This window comes from Sinohyriopsis cumingii, chromosome 12 (genome assembly GCF_028554795.1).
Source record: "Sinohyriopsis cumingii isolate HCF-2022 chromosome 12, ASM2855479v2, whole genome shotgun sequence".
Taxonomy (NCBI): domain Eukaryota; kingdom Metazoa; phylum Mollusca; class Bivalvia; order Unionida; family Unionidae; genus Sinohyriopsis; species Sinohyriopsis cumingii.
Genome location: NC_142972.1, coordinates 61,337,662 through 61,359,450, shown reverse-complemented (window position 1 = coordinate 61,359,450; position 21,789 = coordinate 61,337,662). Strand labels below are relative to the sequence as shown.

At 35.7% G+C, this 21,789-nt stretch overlaps 1 long non-coding RNA gene across 2 annotated transcripts in view; it reads right to left on the bottom strand.

The window, feature by feature from the left end:
• LOC149786572 (uncharacterized) overlaps window positions 1-21,789 on the bottom strand; it is a 45,549-nt gene that overhangs the window by 4,252 nt on the left and 19,508 nt on the right. The window contains exons 1-2 of one of the 2 annotated variants that reach the window (XR_016425209.1): window positions 8,074-8,173; window positions 7,743-7,935 (exon numbers count right to left, since the gene is read on the bottom strand). This is a non-coding gene — a long non-coding RNA (uncharacterized LOC149786572). Of the gene's footprint in view, window positions 1-7,742; window positions 7,936-8,073; window positions 8,174-21,789 lie in introns of those variants that run through there. The other variant, XR_016425208.1, reaches the window with a different exon arrangement.

The following is a 21,789-nucleotide window of genomic DNA, read 5'->3' as shown; positions in this document are numbered from 1 at the left end:
TCAAATCCGCCTTCCTGGCAAACCTACTCAGGTCCACTTCACCAACGAGCCGTCGGGTTATATAACATCAGTAAATGTTTATATACAGTTTGTATAATATTAAGCGTACTTAAGGTGAAATCATGAAGTATTTGCGGTGTTTGTTGTAAGGAAACTTTGGTTCTCACCAGCGCATCCAACACTTTAGCAAGAAGATCACTGTATATTTGTCCATCCAATATATAATACTGGTAGAGTTGAATGAAACAGTGGAAAACAAGTATGTCGTTCAAGTTTATCGTTCTTCGTTAAATAATCAAAAACTTCGACTACCTGTGCAAGTCCATACAAGTCAAAATACAAACGATGATGAGGTGTCACCACATAAACCGCACAATCAGTGCCTGTTCTTGTTGTCAAATCCAGGTTGACATTGCCGGTTTCACGTGTGCGTGACACTATCGATGTAAGTTCATTAAGCCTAAATACACCATGAAAACGCTTGTCAGATTTTGCCTTCGTGCGAAATTTAAGATTAGTCAATAGACAGGTGGTTTTCTGCATGCTATACCGGGTAATCAAAGACCTCTTCGTGATGGTATTCAACTACTTGTTCCTGGTAAATTAAGACCTTTTCCTTTTCTTATTCGTGTACAACCTCCAAACTCCTTTTTCAGAGCTGTGCCGGATCCTATTCCAACAGCCCATAATGCCGCATCATTTGCAACTACTATAGCCGCTGAAAAGAATGGAATATTTTACGTATTTTGTATTAGCATTACCCCTGATTCGGAATCTTAATATCACTTTGGTGCTATTGTGTTTGGCTGCTTTAACCTGAACAAGGTGTGTTTGGGCAATTCCAACCAATTTTGTTGCAGAAAGTTTCGATATGACCATGCAATTGTTTTTTTTTGCGTTTGTTATTTTTCCTGGCTGATGTTTACCAAGTCTGATCTTTACTTCGTGATAGGGACAACTCCAATGGTCTAGTGGTTAGATCGTCCGCCTCAGATACGGGAGGTCGTAGGTTTGAACCCTTTGCCAAAGACTTACAATGATGGTGCTAGGATATGATTCGCTTGGCGCTCGGCATTACGAGGTTCCTGCTATGACTGGTCGACCTGGTGTCAGGATAAGCGACTGGATGGGATATAATGCTACATGGCTGCGGAAGCATTCCCCAGTACTGGACATCGCTATCAACTGCCAAACTGCAGATATAGTAACGATATCACCCGAACAGTCTTAAAACCGTGAACAATCCAAATCACACACATCTCGCGATATGTGTTATTACCTAACATTGTAACACTTTCAGTGTATGTGTATATTGCCCATAGACGCATCGAGGAACCTCATTAGACCATCAGCAACATACCCGTGACTTGCATACGAACATTCTAATGAAGCTCCACGAAGTTGTTCTTGACGTTCAGCAGATCCTTTCTGAAAAGTGACGTTAGGGGCTACAATTACAGCTTGTAGATCTGAATCAGTGTTGCAAGCATGATTTTGATATCGACTAATTGAATACGATTCAGATTCATAATCATCAACTGTATCTTTGATAAGCATCATACTTGAACCATCTGTGCTCGCATAATCATCGCTGTATCTAGACAGACCAACATTCGCTGTGGAAATATCAACGTTGTACAGAACTGATTCGGTTTCCTTCCCATCGATGGGATAGCGTGCACACTGAATAACGCCATAATTCCGTTGTTACCAAAGCCACATTTGGTGTTGGCAGGATAATCGGTATCACCAGCATCATTCTTTACACTTTTTCCTCCCAAGAATGGAAGAAAGAATTTATACTTATCCTGCACTTATAATTATTTTTTCAATTGATTGGGTTCACCGGCCGGGAATGAATAATATTGAAAATCTCATTTGCATCGCTCCAACAACACAGGCTCGCCCATGTCTAATACGGGATCTGATATATCTTTGAACAGAACCATTGTTTAACCATTATTAGCTACGCCTAATACCTCTTCCTAGACGACGGTAATCATCTTCCCATTGCCAGATATGCAGTCACCGAATATAATATTTGTTGTTGCGCGGCTTCATTAATATTTTTTCAACCGCCGCCGACATAGTGTTGTGCTTGCGTTTAAAGTGCTCGAGTCACTAATCGCCCATGTCGATATTATAGCGATTGAACTGCTTTCAGTTCCAGTTTTTCCATCCAATCCACAAAATCGTGAAATGAAATACTGAACACAACATATACTACAATTTCAAGTGCTAGGTCTAAAACAAAATTGAAAAATTCCCCACAGTTATAAACTTAACTAGATATCTACTTGACCTCAGGTCACAATTAGCATTTTCTAAAATAGAGAACAAGTACCTAATGGAAAAATAACCTTCTAGAACCATCCTGATGTTTACAAAATACAAAACAGAACCGGACAAAAAACCTTGACTATATATAATTCACTTAGGAAATTCCTAAACCTAGACCCAAATAAACATATTTACTTCTTCTATTGATAATGCTGATATTAAGCCCATACACCGAGAGAATATTTTAGCTATGTAATAATTGTTTACAAAAAGTCAATTGGGTCAAGCAGAAATATACTCAGTTGTGGACAAGGTCAAGTCCAACATACAATGTTACAGTACAATAGCATGTAAGGAAATTAAAAAAATACAAACACTAACGAACAATTGAATTAAATGTACATAACAATCCTCCCAATGTCAAGAGCGATACAATATCCATTCCCAGATGCAGATGATGCAAGCGCAAATTGATGATTGTTGGAATATTCAAGAACTGATCTACAACGATGACTGCCTAACGTAAACCGGATATTACCGAGAATCAGTTATGATAATGGAGTTGAGTTTGGGCTCATGTTAGAAACATGGTCTTTAACGGTCATCACCGTAATTTTTCAACGGACCTATCACTGATTGAAGTAATTTCATATGCACCTGTCGAACGTTCAACCATACCCAAGATATTCCACGATATTTTCAAACCACAAATGCGCTATTCGCGTCAAGAACACCAAGCGGTTATAGGCCGACTGTTAAAAACTCACAGCGACGCTAATGCAGTCTCAGCTGTGCGTGATGCGTGATGCACCAGCAGCAACAGGTGCAAAATGGGTACACTGAGGTCTGATCTCGTTGATGAGATTATGATCATCGAACTAACGCTGGGCAAATCGCCTCAGAATTCAACATCGGTGTCGTAATACTATACAACAATGATACCTTCAAAACGTTCAATGAGCACGAATCTTTGATTCAGCCATCACCTCTGGCGAGCGTGTAATAACCTTACCATTTGCTTTTGTGGCTTCTTTTATAGCCTTGGTGCGTTCAGCTATTTTACAATTTTTACCCGGTTCTTCTTTTTGTCCCTTAGAATTGCCACTTGTTCCACTGATGCTTATGTTGATTTCTTAATATCCTCAGTATGTTCGGCAATTCCGTTTGTTGGTTTAATCAGCGATGCAATTTTTGTTATGTGATGTCGTCTCATGCAGTCTGTCGAGCCTGTAACATTGTCTTTGACACTTTTTTGACCTACAATAACAATACGAATTAATTCCTGGCGTTTACGAGCAACTTTTCCGCGCCGCTCTTCACACTGGCGGACATGTTATGTAATTGTATTGTTTCTTAAATTGTTTTTATCGGACACGTTTGTGTCTCAACCCGCACGATATTTTCCACCGCGATATTTTCCACCGGGACCGCAGGTTACAGTCTTAACAATGGTGAGGAAAAATATATGGGTCCTGATCCAAGCCAACATTTCAAAATTTCCACCACGAGTGGAGAGCGGCACAACAAGTCCAGTAGATATTTGCAAGGCAGTGCGCCTCAATAGCATGAAATAACTTATCGTTACATATTACAAGTGAATCCTAGTCAAGAATTTCTCAGATGTGTTGCTGCGCTGTTGTCAGAACACCATGTGCAAGTTCGTGCTGGTCATATTAATATGTATTGTTTTCAGGCCATTGAGGAACGATTTAATCGCACACATGCAGAATGGTTATTCGGTCATCAGTCCTAGCAGGAATTATTAGAGAAGTTTCATAGTGCATCAGTCTCGGACAAAAAGTGATGGCACACAACAGGTTAAACCCGTCAACACCCCATCCATTAATCAAATGGGTAGTACGACTTTCATTAGTCATAGAAGCATTAAATAATGAAAAAACAAGCACGATTGGATTAAAGCCAGATAGTGAGAGTGGGCAAAAGAACTGTTCTATTCATACTATAAATATTTTCATATATAGTAACTACTCGGATTCAAGTTTGTACGGCAACTGTATGCAACTGGAGAGTTTGAAGGTTCTCTGCGTCGTTCTACTGACCTGTTATGATCGACGACGTGTTTACGATTTCGTAACGGTTTGTTGCTCCAAGAGAACCGATAAGTTACCGTTTGGAAGCCGCAAACCGTTCAGCCGTCCAACTATGGGAGGCTACGCCACCAAGCCGAGCATTTGTACGAGAGTAATTGCAAGCCTTTCCATCGAATCAATATTTGTTTGATTGCACTAGTGGGAGTCATCAGTGCACCAACAACAGTCATGTTGACATGCGCCAAAATTTGACGTCGACTAGTAAGATTTTATTAACTACAGCAGCAAATGATGCAGACAGTTACAAAATGTTTTGAAGTTAAAGTGGTGAGTGAGTGTGACTTGGACTTTTAACCCAGCTTTTACATTTAATCAGTGATATCGCTACGCTGTCTGCAGTGTGGCAGCTTATACTGATGTCTAGCACTGGGGCATCATACTTCAGACGTGCAGCATGATGTCCCACCCAGTCACATTATCCTGACACCAGGCCGACCAGTCCTAATAATAACCTCTTAATACTGAGCGCCAAGAGAGGCAGCTGTTAGTACCATTTTTAAGTCTTTGGTATGACTCGGCAGGGTATAGAACCCACGACCTCCCGCATCCGAGGCGGACGCTCTAACCACTAGGCCACCAGAGAGGTTGAAAAGTGTGATGGAGTAAAAAGCGAGATGCAAAGAGCCAGATATGTAAACAGTGTGTAAAATCAGTGCCTGTACAATGATATTGCATACAAGAACACGAACGAATGTTAGAAATATATGAGCTAAATATTACATTCAAATACGGAAACACAGTAAACTCGGGCTCAATGTACGTGGATAACAGAAGTCAATTTTATTTACGTAGAATAAGTGTTCAACCCTTTAACGTATATAAATGAACTTCAGCTTGAACGAAAATAACATCTAACAAGTACTGCACCGTACACTTTTCCTCCTGGTGTATTTAATGTATTGCTTGCCCAGGGCTTTCAGCAAGTATTTAACGATAGAAACATTTATTATCCTGAAAATATATTTATCGCAGAAAAACCAGTAAACACATTTGATAACTTCGCTTTACACTCCAAAGATGTTAAATCTATGAACAGATACATGGTGCAGTATAGCATGAAAGTTTGGAAATCTGATTGTGGTCGATCCTACTAGCTGCTTAGAGAAAGGATTCTGGAGTGCTCAGAATTCGTATATATGCTGGATGAAAGAATTTTTAATAGGTCTGACATTCTTCATCGTTAATATTTAGAGATACATAGAGGGGGTGGATTGGGAATGCAAAATATTACTGGCGAAAATGAATCGAAGAGATGATTTCCATCATTCCTATTTTTCCATAACATAAATATCCGGTCGACCATTGCTGAGTGGTCAGGAACATAACCTCGAACCATGGTGCAGCGTGCAAGGCAGGACATGATCAAGAAGAAAACGGACACGAAGTCGCCCATCTTGAAACTGTCATATGAACAGGTAGAAACGTCCTGCGCGAGGAAATGATTAAAGGGGAAAAAGAATGGAAGTAGAGATAAACATACTTTCATGAGCAGCAATAAAATCGGCAGAATCAACGGATGCAGAAACAAAAAGATGTACAACTGGAATGCATAACGGAGACGAACGACATTTCCTTCTCTTTTTGAAAGAGTCGACCCTATATTGTGGTAAGGCTCATAGTGAGACAAAGCCGTAATCCTAGAGGAAAAATCCAGGTCCGCTCACCAAAACTAAACGACTTTTCCATATCTCTAATAAACAAAAAGACTAATCATTTTGACCCGGATTTTGTCTTTTGTGTTTTCTGTTTGTTTTTATATGCTTGTGGTTTTGTATTTCACCACCAAAAACAAAAATTTGAAAATCCACTTCTTTTATAAAACGAGTTTCTTGGTATAGTGTATGTTGTAGTGCGTATAAAATAACACTACGAACACATCCTTTCTCTTGTGTAAACCAATGAAAACACGCCAAAACAAAATTATTTAAGTAAGATCTGCCCAATTTCTGTTCCATTTATATTCTATGTGAGGGCTGAATGCTATGTTAGGATTGTTTTTCTTCATGTTTTATCTTCAGGCAAGACAGAAAAATGGCGGAACACTGCAATATGGGAAGTTGTAAGAAGTAATCAGATGAAAGAGTGGAGCACCTCCTGTGTTCGGAACAATAATTGGACATCTGCCCTCTCAAGTAGCATCTGAGGAAGGTGACGATATGGTTAAATTCAGCAAGGGGCTCAACAGTGGCCGATGAAGGTCACAACAAATAAGCAGCATCGGCGGAGGATAGGAGGGTACTGGAGAGAATGACGAAAATGTGAGAATAATAGAGTATGAGATCTAAGAAGGGATTTCAGAGACTGAATAAGAAATAGATCAAAATGCAAGAGAACTTTAGATGACTGGATCAACCAGATTGGAAGCAAGAGAAAAAGGGGGAGGAGAAGACGAAGAAGGAAGACAGGGGAATGAGGAGTAGTTTTAAGTTCTTGTTCTCCATAAAAACATAATTGTCTTTAAATGTACACAGACTGCAACACCAAACCCGGGAGGTGCAACCATTAAGTTGAATGTTGGTCAAAAAAGCATTTTCAGTGCAACGAATATCTCTAGAAAAAATGGACACTAATTATGTTGTATATGTCTAAGTTATTGACAACTAAACCTTGAAAACTCTTTACCCCTTCTCTATTATATCTGATTGTATATTTGTATATAAGAAAATATAAGTGTGTCTATCCACACTTCCTACCATTGTATATGATATTAAGTTTGTATGTTTGTGTGAAATTAATATCTAAACACTTCCTACCCTCTTCCTTCTAGGGTAGGGGTCTGTGATTGGAGCGTAGTGTGTATAGGTACGGTTATTATTCGAAACACAGGTGATATGTCATATTTGAGGGGTATTGGATTGTAAAGGTGTACGTTGGATTGTATATATAATTTTAACATTAGCATTTCCGGTTTAATGCAATATTATTGTTTGAGGCCATCAGTTGATAGACACAAAGGATTACATGTACCGTCATTATGAACACAAGTCAAATTCCCCGTTTGAGACCATAAACATTCAATCCTTTGATGTGTAATACCATTCCTATATGCAACCAATGTGTAAGGTTAGCAAAGGATATCCAATTCAGCGCTCAAGTGCCTCGTTCATGTTAGCCAAAGGTGTGATCCGAGATCCCGTTTGAGGCCCATATATATATACATTTTATGTGTATGTGTATGTCTATGTTACTGACAACAAAACCTTATATATATATATATATATATATATATATAGACAGAGAGATAGATAGATAGACCTTTTACATTAAAGTCAGAAGATTCGAAAATTTTATATAAATCTGATAGATTCTAAAGCAAACTTACGCGTCACCTTAATATATGTTCGTACATACCCATTTCCGCACAGCAATCGCAATGATGATGTCGAATCGATATCAAAATCTTCTATTCGAAATACAATGCTCGTCCCTGGTGTCATAATGCTCCAAGCGATACTTTAATTGTTATATGTCGGAATGTAATTCGCAGGATAGTTTGGGGATGTAATTGCACCACTCGTGTCAACCACAACATGTAATTCATCCACTGAAAAACAAAATAAACAAAACAATCAAACAAGGATTTGCTCTAATGTCCTAGGATACTTGGAAATTATTGTTTAAAGGCAAGTGCCAAATATTCCTAACACACTTTAAGATTTTATTTTGCATTATGTAACAATACCAAATCTAGACGCTTAAGGTTCCATTTAAAGATCAACAAAAATTAGCACGAAATCTTCTGGAAGAAAGGAGAAGACAGCTTTTATGCACTTGTATCCAACTCTGAAGTCAAACCACTTATACATGTGCAGCATTAGCTTCAGATTGAATCGTGTAGAATAATGCATATACAAGACACGCCATCAATCCATTGAACCATTATGCACGTTATTATGAATCCAACTTAAATATCACTAGGACAATGTACTTATATTGGCATGTGAAATATCATGTGAATTAGCATATTTATCCCTTGTACTACTAACGCTTTTTCCCTGATCACTCTCATTTATACATAGAGACACAATAAATTAATTTCAACATGTATATTAATTGATTTGTATATAGTGCTAACAGGTCAAAATATGAATTTTAACATCTGGGGGACAATGTATTCCTTGTCAATGGTGTTTTCGGTAGTCACGCGATTGACATAAATTCTTTCTTACGCCAAAAGATAAATTATGTTGGATATATTTACATATCTCTGGATTGTTTGGCCTTTCATTATTTCCATTCTGGACAAATATATAAACTGTTACACACTAGAAACTAAACAATGTTTACTTAAGAAGTTTCATTACAGTATTAATGTCTTATTGACTTTAATATACCAATATAATAATTTTCATACATGTTACACATGCAGTTGACAGCAGGACACTACAAATTACAAAATAACGTCAGGCAAAGGAAAGGCGTAATGTTTTAAATATTACATAAAAGTAACACAAACATGTATACAGTTAAGAAAATTCAATTCACTTTTAAAGAAATTAAAATATTATATAACGCTATTTTTTGATTTCAGTATTTCTTATTTTTATTATTTCGATTTTAATCAATAATATTTACCAACTGGATACTGGCAGAAACATCAAACAGTTTTAAGTCTAATGAAAACGTAATATCGGTATTATTTATCAATTCATAATCTTACGTTAAAATAAATAAAAAATGTATTATATATATATATATATATATATATATATATATATATATATATATATATATATATATATATATATATATATATATATATATATATATATATATACACAAAGGGTATTAAAAATGAAATTTATGAAACTTGAAATGAAATATTATGAAACTTTGATAGTTGTCAAATAATGTAAATCTTTTGCAAGCAACCAAACCTATGGGAATAGTTCGACTTGCTTTATAAATTTCGAGCGAATGGTTTATTTTATGTCAGTGGATATTCAGGTACTAATTCGACAGAATCAAAAGACAAATTTTGCAGTTAGTATGCAGTGATTGGACCAAACAAGGGTTCTATTCAAGTTCAAAAGAACTGAATTTTCCGACTAAATATCAGATCCTCGAATGTATGTTTCACTACCGTATTGCCCAGAAAGGGTTTCAATAATTCACAATTGTCCCAGAATAACATTCTAGTCCAATTAGTACGTGGTAGTGCCAGTGAATAAATGTGTCATTTCAATTCATCCAAACAAATTATCAGATACATATGCAGACTTACTTCAATTTATTGAATATAAATCGGAAACAAGAATGTATCTAAAATTGGAAATAATCGTATTGCTTCGTTTTCTTGCTAATATACACCTTCAAGAGTCTGTTACGAGTATATGTTGCAATATACCCCAAATGACAGATCTTATTGCTCAACCTGATATTTCAAAACACATATTCATCACATAACCCATCCAATGGGAAATAATTTAATCATTCTAAGAGCCCACCTTTAATAAACCCTCCAGTTAATGACAAATCACCCCAAAGTTGTTAACAGATTTTACTATTAGAAACCTACAACATCTATGGAATAGATCCTACGCAGTCTACACTCATTGTTACGACCCTATGGTCTTAAACGATGTAACAGAAAAAACCAACAATAAAAAAGTTTGTAAAAGTTAATAAAAAAAACAATTATCAAAGTTATAAATGAAAATATGTAAAGAATTTAAGGTATTATGAAGTGAATCCAAAATAATACTGATGAAGTTCTATCAAATTTTAAAAAAAAAAAATTTTAAATTTAAATATTTAATTTTTTTTTTAAATAAAAATTGTTAGTATAAGAGGATAGACAATCAATATATATTTTAAATTTTATACTGTCTCAAGAGGTTTCTTTTCCAGACTTCCATGGGCCCGTTCACTTCGCGTAGCGCCATGTGACATAGCCCCATCACGTCATTATCCGTACTTTCCCTCTTGAGGGCTTCTATTTGTCATAATTAATAGGTCCACATATTTTTATTGTATTCACTATATAATTTGATATTTTATACAACGTTTGTTTATTAAAGTTACCATCCAGATATAAGAGACATTGAGGTTTAAAATTATCACTTAAATTTATTTCATCTATTAAAGTTTTTCTAATATCTAATTTAGCGCCTATTTATCTTTCATTACTCCTACCCAGGGATGAAATTGCGAATACAATTTCTCATTAGAAAATTAATTTACTGCATAGCTTGTTATTTCTAATAGCCACATTTTTCACCTGCGATTTTAAGACGTTTATGCGTTATTTTAGTTTAGTTATTGCTGTCCGTTAACTGACCTTTACGTTATATAAAATTTTAACGGCGTTTTGATTTCGTAAAAGAATGACTGAGAATATCTCGAAAAATAATCCATTTTTCAGTACCCACGTGGATTTCTTCGTATATATAAACATCGTTATATCTGCTCATACTTCTGAATATAATAATAGCTTACTGTAGATATCATCGGAAAGACTTCTGTGCTCATGAAAGTCATTCAACGAATTGATTACTTCTAGTAAAGCCAGCTAGAAGAAAGATATACATATATAATCATTTTCTGCCATTGGCACACACAAATGTATTTTATTTTTATTTCCGTTTGCAATTCTAACAAGTCCTTCATCTGATTCGTAGAAACGGAAGCCGAATGGCACGCAAGCAAACTGATTTCCTATTGTATTGCAAACATATTTTAGCTGTAAAATAATGCCTTGAGTGCTAAACTCTGAAATATATAGTTCTGCTTCCTACTTTAAAGCCTCAAGGAGAGGGGCCCCGATAGGTTTATCTTGCCCTATGAATTTATTGCTTGGGGAAATGAATGGTAGGTTTTTTTCTACAATGCAGAACTTAGCGAATATTTTAAGTGTATATATTGTGTCATGAACTGATGAAATACCAGATTAGCTTCATTAAGTAGGTATGTTCCCTTTTATTTTTCATGACCTGTTCCTAAGGAATATATTGCACAAGATATCATGACAGTTATCTGAAATTATTCAGATACACACTTCTAATAAGAGATTTTTGTGAATTGCCATTTAACGTTAAAAAAGCAATGTCGTATGTCACAGACGTTAATTGGTAATGCACATCTTTCCTTTTTAAATATTTATTTAGCCGTTAGACTAGAAGACGTTTGTTTCTTGTTCATCATCATCTTTTCGTCATCATTGCAAACTCGTTCTTCCCTCCTGCTGTGATAGTAAGGATGTGCGAGTACTGTACGACCCAGTTGGTTTAAACTGGTTTAAACCAGATAGACATTTCTTTCACTGTAATACCTCGTATCAGTACATAAGAAAATGTTTGCTTCGCTTGTGTCTTTTTTGTTTATAATTTCTTATGTTTTATAATGCAAAACTACTCCAAACGTTCAGGACCAAAGTATAAACTGGTGCCCTCTTAGCTACTTTTGCGTTTTCAAAACCGATTACTTCTGTATACGGGAATATTTCTGGACCACTCCTAAAAGTATCACGAGGTTCAGGGTCAATATAGAGATTCAAAGTAATGTTTGCATCCCGCATTAAACATGTACAAGAATAGACAAGTCCACGAAATAATTTATTGGCAGTTCGCTGTTTTGGACCTGTCAAATTATTGTAGACTAATGTGAAATTTGCATACAGCATACATATGAATATAATTCAGCTGGCTAAACGTAAACCTTCGTGCGCTAGCGGGTGAAAGTATGCATCCTTGAACTGCTTCACTAGAATAACGTCATTTCAAATCTCAGCAGAACTGATGATTTTTCTACACCATCATTGTAATCTGCGGTACGAAATATGTTTTACATACAAATGGTTAACATGAGTAACTAAATATTACAAAGTATGGGTGGTATTTGGAGCAAGGATCTGGTTTTTAAAAAATGACGTTGTATGCACCACATTACATAATAAACTAGTGTCATAATACTCATTTTAACCTGATCTCGACTTGCTTGCTGTATCTCAGCATACGGAAACTGTGACGTAATACCCTATCTTAACTCATAGAATGGTTACACGATGCCTTTTACAGAACATTACATAACAATTGCGATGCAAGCACTAGTAAAAATTATAATTTGATTTGGAATTGCTTTGTATCTTACAGTGCACAGAAACAAAATGAATGTTAAACTCATAGAATCATTCGACTGGTCTCTGAATCATGCTACACAAATATATACGTGGTTGCATAGTGTCATGAAGCAAAATGCGAATAATTCCTAAAGATATCTTAAAAAGTTTCTTGCTTAAATTAATAAAAATAGTGAAAATGTCGTTATTATTTTCAGTATAGAAAACTGAAAAAATATTTCTAAATTGTTATTGCATAATATATTTTAAATGCTGAATGATCTTCTTCGAATTGTTCTGTAAAGTATACTTTCTTAAAAAGATCAAGAATTTTCCAACAGAAGTAAGCCACCTTGCATTCGTCTCTCAGGAAAAAGACTGAGACACATAAAAGGACAAATGAAAATTGAAAACAAAATTGTAACGAAAAGGTTATGACATTCATTAAGTCGTATTTTAGGCGATTAGTGGTTTACGATGGTACCAATCAAAACTTGACTGGATTTTGTAATCACATAGTAACATTTTTATGGACATCATCAATACCAAAGACATTTGGTTTAATGAAGTACTATTCGAAAGAACTCTCAGGCATGTAATTATTACAGTTATTATTTTTCAGCCTTGTTCACATAATCTATTTCATGTATTGTAGCTATACATCCTAATGACCAAGAATCTGGAAAATGTCCTATATCAAAGAAATTATATATATGTACTACCTGAGAAAAGTAGCAATGTGTCAGTCCCAAGCACAATAAATTAATTCATCATTATATCGGACCCATGACGTTTTCTAACTTCAATTGATTAACAGCGTTATCGTCTTGAGATACAGTATCAAACAGTTCATTTAACAACGTTTGCACTTCAGATTATCTTTAACAAAATTCAATTGTATTCAACCGCATTAAGCCATCTCTCATACCCAGTAGATTAATAAAACAATTTCGAAAAGCAAATGTAAAATATACATTTGTATTAATTTTTAATATGATACGTTCTTGCTTGTTGAGAACGGTATCCTGTGTCCAAGAGTAGTGACTTTTATGTGGGTATACAATTTTATATTCGGATCAGGGTCTACGTCTAATTACATTTTTCACACGCACGAGCAGCACGAATGTATTTCCATTTGTATATAAGCAAAATTCCAGACTCGAGCGTCTGAGTTTACAAGAAAATATCACACTTTTTCGAGGCCCCAATCTTATAAAACCCGCGTAGGTTTGTTCATATAAAGGCTGTCGAACACAGTAATGACATGTGCGACTAACCTCCTCAAACTAGTTCCTTTCTTGTGTGAGAATGGAAAATTAAATAAACACTGTAAGATTATAGTATGTCATCGAAAGCATTATTTTTTTGACGTATGTACATTTTACGAAAGTGGCTGATGCAGGATTTAAAGCTCCGTCCCAGAAATGCCTAAATCACTATTTAGCCCAACGCGAGTGATAATGCATACGCCCATATAGTGAGAAAACATATCAGACAATTATAGCCAATGGAGAAAACGGGAAGGGAAGCGACTGGTTTAATTTATGTCAGTGGATATTCAGGTTCAAATACATTAGAGTCGAATTACAAATATTGCAGTTATTGTGCAGTGATTGGGCCAAACAAGGGTTATATTCAAGTTCAAATGAATTGAATGTTCCGAATAAATATCAGATCCTCAAATGTATGTTTACTATCGTATTGTCCAGAATTCATTTCAATAATTCACAATTGTCCCAGAATAACATTCTAGTCCAATGAGTACTTGGTAGTTCCAGTGAATAAATATGTCCTCTCAAATCGTCCTAAACAAATTATCAAATACATCTGCGGACTTACTTCAATGTATGCAATATGAATCCGAAACAGGATTGAATCTAAAATTGGAATTAATCTAATTGATTCGTTTTCTTGCTATATACACCTTCAAGAGTCTATTACGAGTATATGGTGCAATATATCCCACGTGACAGATCTTACTATTCGATCTAATATTTCAAGACACCTATTCATCACATAATCCATCCAATGGGAATTAACTTAATCCTTCTAAAATCCTACCTTTCCTAAACCCTCCAGTTAGTGACAAATTACCCCAAAGTTGTCAACAGTTTTTATATTAGAAACCTACAACATATATTTATAGATCATATGCAGCCTACACTCGCTGTTACGACTCTGTGGTCATAAACTAAGTAACAGGAAGAAGCAACACTAACAAGGTTTGAAAACGTTAATTAAAAAAATGAATTATCAAAGTTATAAATGAAAATGTTCAAAGAATTTAAAGTATTATGTATAAATTTCAAAACCGGATTTGCTCCGGTCCGCCATGAATTGTGACGTTGTCAAACTGGCATTGTCCAGGACTTCCTCTAATAATTCACATCAGTTCCAGAACAATACTATACTCCAAATAATGAGCACTTTCTATTTCCACTGAACGTTCCAAACAAATATTTTTCCTCTCGAATGATATCTTTATAAAACATAAAATACGTCTGCAGAATTACAACAGATACAAAATAATGTGGATCACTCCAAAATCGGAATCCATCTGATTGATCCGTTCCTTATGTACGCATATAATTATATTACAGCAATATTTCACAATATTCCCAACGAGACGGATCGTACAACTCATTTTGCCTCAAAATTGATTATTCATGTGACCAAGTCCAACCAATCGGAATTTATTTAAATATTCTCCTAACAACTAAGACATATTCTGCAACGAAATATAGATATACATGACTCCATAACAATATGAAAAAGTATAACTGGCATTCCACGCGATTAACATATTCTGTGATTTAAAAGTAATGTATGACAAGATTTTATTTTCGTCCTATTTACTTTGGTCCCTTAACTGAATGATATTTTGTAGTAACGAGACATTCACTGTCAAAGCAAAATCGCTTAAGTAACGTTCTTAATTGGACACTGAAACATTAATAAAAATCCAGAGAATGATTTGAGCTTCATAAATTTTGTTTAGGGCTAAGGAACAACCTAGATGGTACTATGCTTACAATAAGTTGTAACGTTTCTTCAATCCTATCAATAACTTCTGATTCTACCGCTTCCACATAATATATACAGTCTAAATTGTTTGCTTTTAAATTTGCACTTTTTCAGTGTACATGTTGTATGAAGTTTTCTACTTATTGTTTCTGAGCATTTGAAGCGAAAAAGCAGCAACGAAATTTCTCTGCTCATGAAACCAAGGATATCCAGTTCGTCTGTGATAATGAATTCTTTTTTCGTGCACTTAAATGAAAATACAAACCGTGGCGAGCGGCAAGGCTAAGCGAGGTATTTGTTGTCGTTGTTGTTGTTGTTGTTCTTGTGGTTGTCGTGGGCTTTAACGCCTTTTTTCAGCACACGATAGGCTATGCATGGCGGGCAGTATTATTGGTGGAGGAAGAACCCGGGAAAACCCCGGGAAGAACCACCGACCCACGAGAAGCTACTGGCAAGCTTTCTCACATAGCCACATTGGCCGAATCCTAGACTCGAACCCACGCAGACAGAGGTGAGATGGCAGTGATCCGTAACAGATAGCGCTTTAGACCACTCGGCAACTCGGGCCCCTACGCGAGGTATACCCCTACTCAAAGAGCTTGTGCATACAATAGCATTTGAACTTCTTATAGAGAAGAATGTGAGCTATTTTTATACAATCCGAAATTTTTTAGAAAGCTATGGCTTTACTCTTTTGGACTGGTTACTGCTCTTTTTGCGAGAGTGAAACGAAGGTACTTACCTGGGAAAAAGACGGATTGATTAGTAACAAAATCAGGTGTAGAAAACGTTCCGTTCGCTTGACAGTAGATGATTGGACAAGTCAGGGGAATAGCTACGTATTGGTTTAAAGCTGGACAGACGTAAAAAGAGGCTTTTTGTGATTTTGTGCGTTTTGAAATTACTTTTAAATAGTATTGGCTATATCGTGATGAAGAAATGGAAACCATTCGCCTTTACCAAGGATACACTGATGCAATTACAGTGGTTACCCGCTAATAGATGATTTGTGCATACTTTTTACAAAGCATTAAAGGTCAAAACTTGGCACATGGTCTGATGATAATGTTATTCAAGGGTAACAAGCAGATATTCGCAAACGAATTCCACCGTCTACAGGATGAGCAATAGTACTGTTATTGTCGATCTTTTAAATGTATTTAACACCTGTCTTATATCAAGCTTTCGGTTTCTTATTTAATGAAAGGCATATAGGTGTAATTGCAAGAGGTACAACATGTTTACACGACACGCTGTGACTGACCATGTTTCCGTACGTATATAAATGAAAATATTCAAAATAACTGAGTATTATGAAACCTATCAAAACCTATAAAAACCGCAGACTGGTAGTAGAGTTTACAATTTCACAAAATAACATTGAATATGAGGTGACCTAACTGTGTGTATAGGTCGAGAGAAAAAACATCTGAAGCCAAACTGATCTGAATCAGAAGCTTATATTAATGTACGATAATTTTTTTCTGCTAAAGAAAACGATAAAAATAGCAGAAACTTGTCAAATAATATTACAAGGAGGATAGTTATGAATTTAAATATGGAATTGAAAGGCTGCAAGTTATTATGGGATATTCATTATCAGACAAGGATTAAGGTTATGAAATAAAAAAGAATAAACCGCATACTCTGCATGCATAATATCTATCAAAACTAAAACTGTTTGGGGATTAGTACTTGCTGAGAGCCGCAGTGGCTCAGTCGTTAGCATGCCGGACTTACGACCAAAAGGTTCTGGGTTCTAATTATACCATCGGACCAAAGCTGAATGTCCAAGATGAGCTACCGTGGTGTGTCCCTGGGTAGTGCATTTTACTCCAATTGCCGTGGCATTAAATAACATACTTATATTGTTGTGCCGTAAAGTACCAAAACAAAAATAAAGTCCTTACTGAATCAGCAACAGAAATGGCAAGCAATATACCTTTCAATTTAACTGATCAAGTCATACGGTCTAGTAGATGCAAGGAGATGAGGAAATCTGTGTAGAGCAATACATGATACATTTCTCAGATCACAAGATTCCCTGGAAAGACGTGTGATTGCATAGATTAGTAATGCTGTCATTGTTTTGCTTGAACGACTTCAAGATACATTTTACTAATACAATGGTCAGGGTAAATTCCTAGATACGTCTTAGTTTAACACCATGTATTAAGTCTCCAAAAGATTGTCGGTATCGGATTTTCCTGCCTAGTAGGCATCTGACAAGGTCGTGTACTAGGCCCTAATTTATTCTCATTATACTTTACTAGTACTGATCTTAAGGAAGGGCTGCTTGTAAAAAACATTTGTGTTATCATTATAAATGAAAATACAGAGCATATACTTAATATACTGCATGCCGATGGTTTTGGTCACTGCATTAAAATAGATTGTATTTCCGAAATAAATATTTATTTTTTTCCAATTTTTTTTCAAATTTTGGTGCAAAAATAAATCTGGTTATAATTAAAGTATTTTTTTTAAATGAAGGAATGTTCAGATAGAAATAGAAATGGTCTTTTAGACGTTTGTCGATTGACTGAGTCTGCTTATATAAATAAATGGGAATAGTGTTCGCCTTAAATATGATGCTTGGTACAGCTGAACATGAATTGAGGGATATAGTTTTAAAATTTAACGAATGTATTTTAGATATTTTACGATAAATTTGTGTGGTTTTATGTTTTATGTATTAAACTTGTCAATGCATGATTAAGCTTGTCTTCTACCATTAATCAAAAGTCTGCATCTGCAAACAACATAACTTTATGAACGGCACTTGTGTGAGTAATACATAAGCAGTTGAATATTGTTTCAAATACCAACTATGTGTTGCCTATTATATACGGTCTCATATATTATCACAACTTATGTCCCGTGGATCAAACTATGTATTTTGTATAACTGTAATATCATGATCCAGCTGTTGTTTTTATTGTGGGGTTTAACCCATTTTTCAGCACACGGTGGGCTATACATGGCGACCGTTATCAATGGTAGAGCACGAACCCAGGAAAACCCAGGAATGAAGCACCGATCCATGAGAAGCTATTGGCATGCTTTCTCACATACTCATGCTAACGTAATTGTATTCAAAATACAACACACGTGAAAAAAATAATATATGCATATAGGTTTGATTTTATATAGACAAGAAAATAAAAGTTTATTTATATGGTTCGACAAAGAGTTCAAACATGTATTAGTTCAACTCCAGGAAGTTATAAATATTTTATATTCATGTCAAGTTTATTTTTCTTAGACTTCAATTAAATCTTAGAGTTGCAAATGTTTGAGCTTTTAATGTTCCAGTGATACTTTTGCTATAGAGACAGGTTGATATTATGATTTGTATGACCTATTATAAATTTTCCACATCGTGCCAAGAATGGTTTAAATATTGTCGAAGACGAATGAACACCGTTTCCTTTGAATACAAAATGCTTATCACGCAGATCATGATCTCAGATGAAAGTGTTGACACAAAATACTGTTAAATAATAGATAATTCATATTTTTGTTAGTCTTATATCTGTTGTTTATTGTAGTACCAAGACTAGACTGTCAACATTTTTGTACTATCGATTCAGAAGAGGAAAAGTAATGTGATCGGTTGTTTGAAAGCTCTGTAATCGGACATTGTATTGTACTATTTTATATGCAGTATCATCCTTTGGTCTGAAGTACCAACAATACATATGACGGATTTTTGTGTTTTATTGCCGACTAAAACACACTGAAACTACAATAAAGAAGGTATGTTACATAAATGTTTCTATCATGATGGCTTTATAGAGAGAGATAGGCAGATATACAGACACAGGCAGACAGACAGAGACAACAGAGAGACAAACAGACCAGACACATGCAATGAACTTTCAACATTCATTAAACGCGTTTTCCTCCAATAAACGTTAATGGAATCTTTCACAGAGAGAGAGAGAGAGACAGACAGAGAGAGAGACAGAGAGAGAGAGAGACTTACTCTGGAGAATCACAAGAAGTACCGTTAGACCAATAAAGGCTTGTACAGCTGTCAACCCAAATGGTCTTAAAGGTGGACCAGCTGGAAACATGAATACCATCTTTATCTGTCGAACCGAGAAGCTTCTAGTCCTAAACAAGATAGTGCACAAGGTAACTAAATATGTTATAACTTACTGTCACGTTTGACTGCCCGCGATTACGTAAGTCAGGAACAAACGAATGGGTTAGCGCCATGAGTATCTCGACCCTGCACTGTTGTGGCCATTTGTGTTTGTACAAGAGCCGCTCCGTTAGATGTTAAAACTCACATGTAGACGTTGAAAGCTTTGAACAAAGGACCCTCGATGCTGTTGTAAATCTCCCCTCTTTGGCAGATGTCCTGAGGCTCATCTGTTAAGGTGGACCGACTGGAGGTAGAACTGATATCCAATCAGAACTGAGAAAGGGTGGGGCCATCAATTCGAACCAGAATGTAACAGTCATTTGGGCTGATAACGAATTAATGATTGTCTGCCATCGTACTGGTCAAGAAAAATACTCACTCCGGGAGCCACTCGTGATTTGGCAGGAAAAACCTTGGTACATTCAAGGACAGAAAGCTTCGTAAAGATCAGTGAGTTATTTGCTCGATTGTTGCAGAACGTTACAGCATTGAAATTGTAATTATGTGCAGTATGTATATTTACGTACTAGAAGTGTTAGTACGAAGAATTACCTTGTATTGTTTAATTCACATGCGTACTTGAGAAATGAACTATGGTTATGTAGATTGCTCGCTCGTCAGAATTAATATTGTAATTCACTATTTAGTTACTTCGTAGTAAACTAGTGTATTTATTCATGTGATATTCTAGATTTTGCAACTATTGAATTGAATTGTAACTTTAGAAATGGTTGCAGTGTGTAAAATTAAATAATATGGATATTTGAATAGTTGTGTACACTTGTGGGAGTGTAATGTACAGAAATTCGTCGGATTGTTGTGATATTGTTGGGAATAATGAGATTCAGAATATATATGTTTATGGGACGCAATTTAGTGATTTATGTATGATAAGTAGGATACCGCTCTTATTGCAACGTTGTTTCTATAAGAACATGTGGGTTTTTCGATGTGCACGAATGCGTGACCGGAAATGTAGATAGCCTTTATCTGATGATTGATTGTTAATGTAGTGTGAGGCGAGATGGCTAACACAAATGCTAACGTCCTTGTGTTTTTCGTAGGATGCTTTTGGGGACAGAACTACCGGGTAGTCAAGTCCCGAGTCTCAGAGAGACAGGATAGAAGTAGGCGGAGAACAAGCCTCGTTGCTGGAGAAAGAGAGAGAAAAGGAGGAGGAGAAAGGAGACAAAAGGGGAAGAGGATAGGAAGAATCGGAGAAGGCCGGAAAGAGGAAAGAAATTGGCGGAGTAAACACAGATGAGTAGAAACCAAGTACAGGGGAAAGCCATCTCACACTATAATCACGTGATGAAATAGGTTGTCACATGGTCGAGAGGAAGAAGATTGGTTGAGAAATTAATATCGTTTAATTTGTATTAAATTGTTATTTTTTGAATTTCACCTTGGTGTTTTTAATAATTTAATTGTCGGTATTGCTGACTGGGGGCTCGGAGCTTTACCTCCCTCTATCACTAATTTCACTTCCTACAAAAACTAGCCAGGGTGGGAATTCCACAGTAATTCAAATAAATATTGGGAGCATCCCACCCCAACGCATAACAGTGAGTCACATAGATTACATTTACACTTACATTTACGTGAGTTATGACTTCGGTACCCCTAACATTGGTAAAGTTAATAGAGAACCAAACAATACGACAAATAGCATAAAATCAAGCAAATTTAGCTGTAGTTTTAAGTTTCACTTGCACGAGTATTGTCCTAGAATGTAATTTAGTGCACAATTCTGTAAGAATATTTGTCGCTTTCGTGACTATTCTTCTTTCATTCCTAAACAAAATATTGCACAAGATAACTAAACATTTTATAACTTACATTTAAATGAGTTATGACTGCTGTACCCCTAAAATTGGTGAAAGCAAAACATCTATATGTTAATAGAGAACCCAACAATTACATAAAATCAAGCAAATTTAGCTGTAGTTTAACGTAGTTTAATATTTACTTGCATGAGTAGTGTCCTACATTTCAGTGCACAATTCTGTAAGAATATTTGTCGCTTTAATGCCTATCCTTCTTTCATCTCTCCTACTCAGAGATAAAAATACGAATACAGTTTCTCTTTAGAAAATTAGTTTACAACATAGCGTATTAGTTTTAATAGCCACATTTTTCACCTGCGATTTCAAGACGTTTATGCG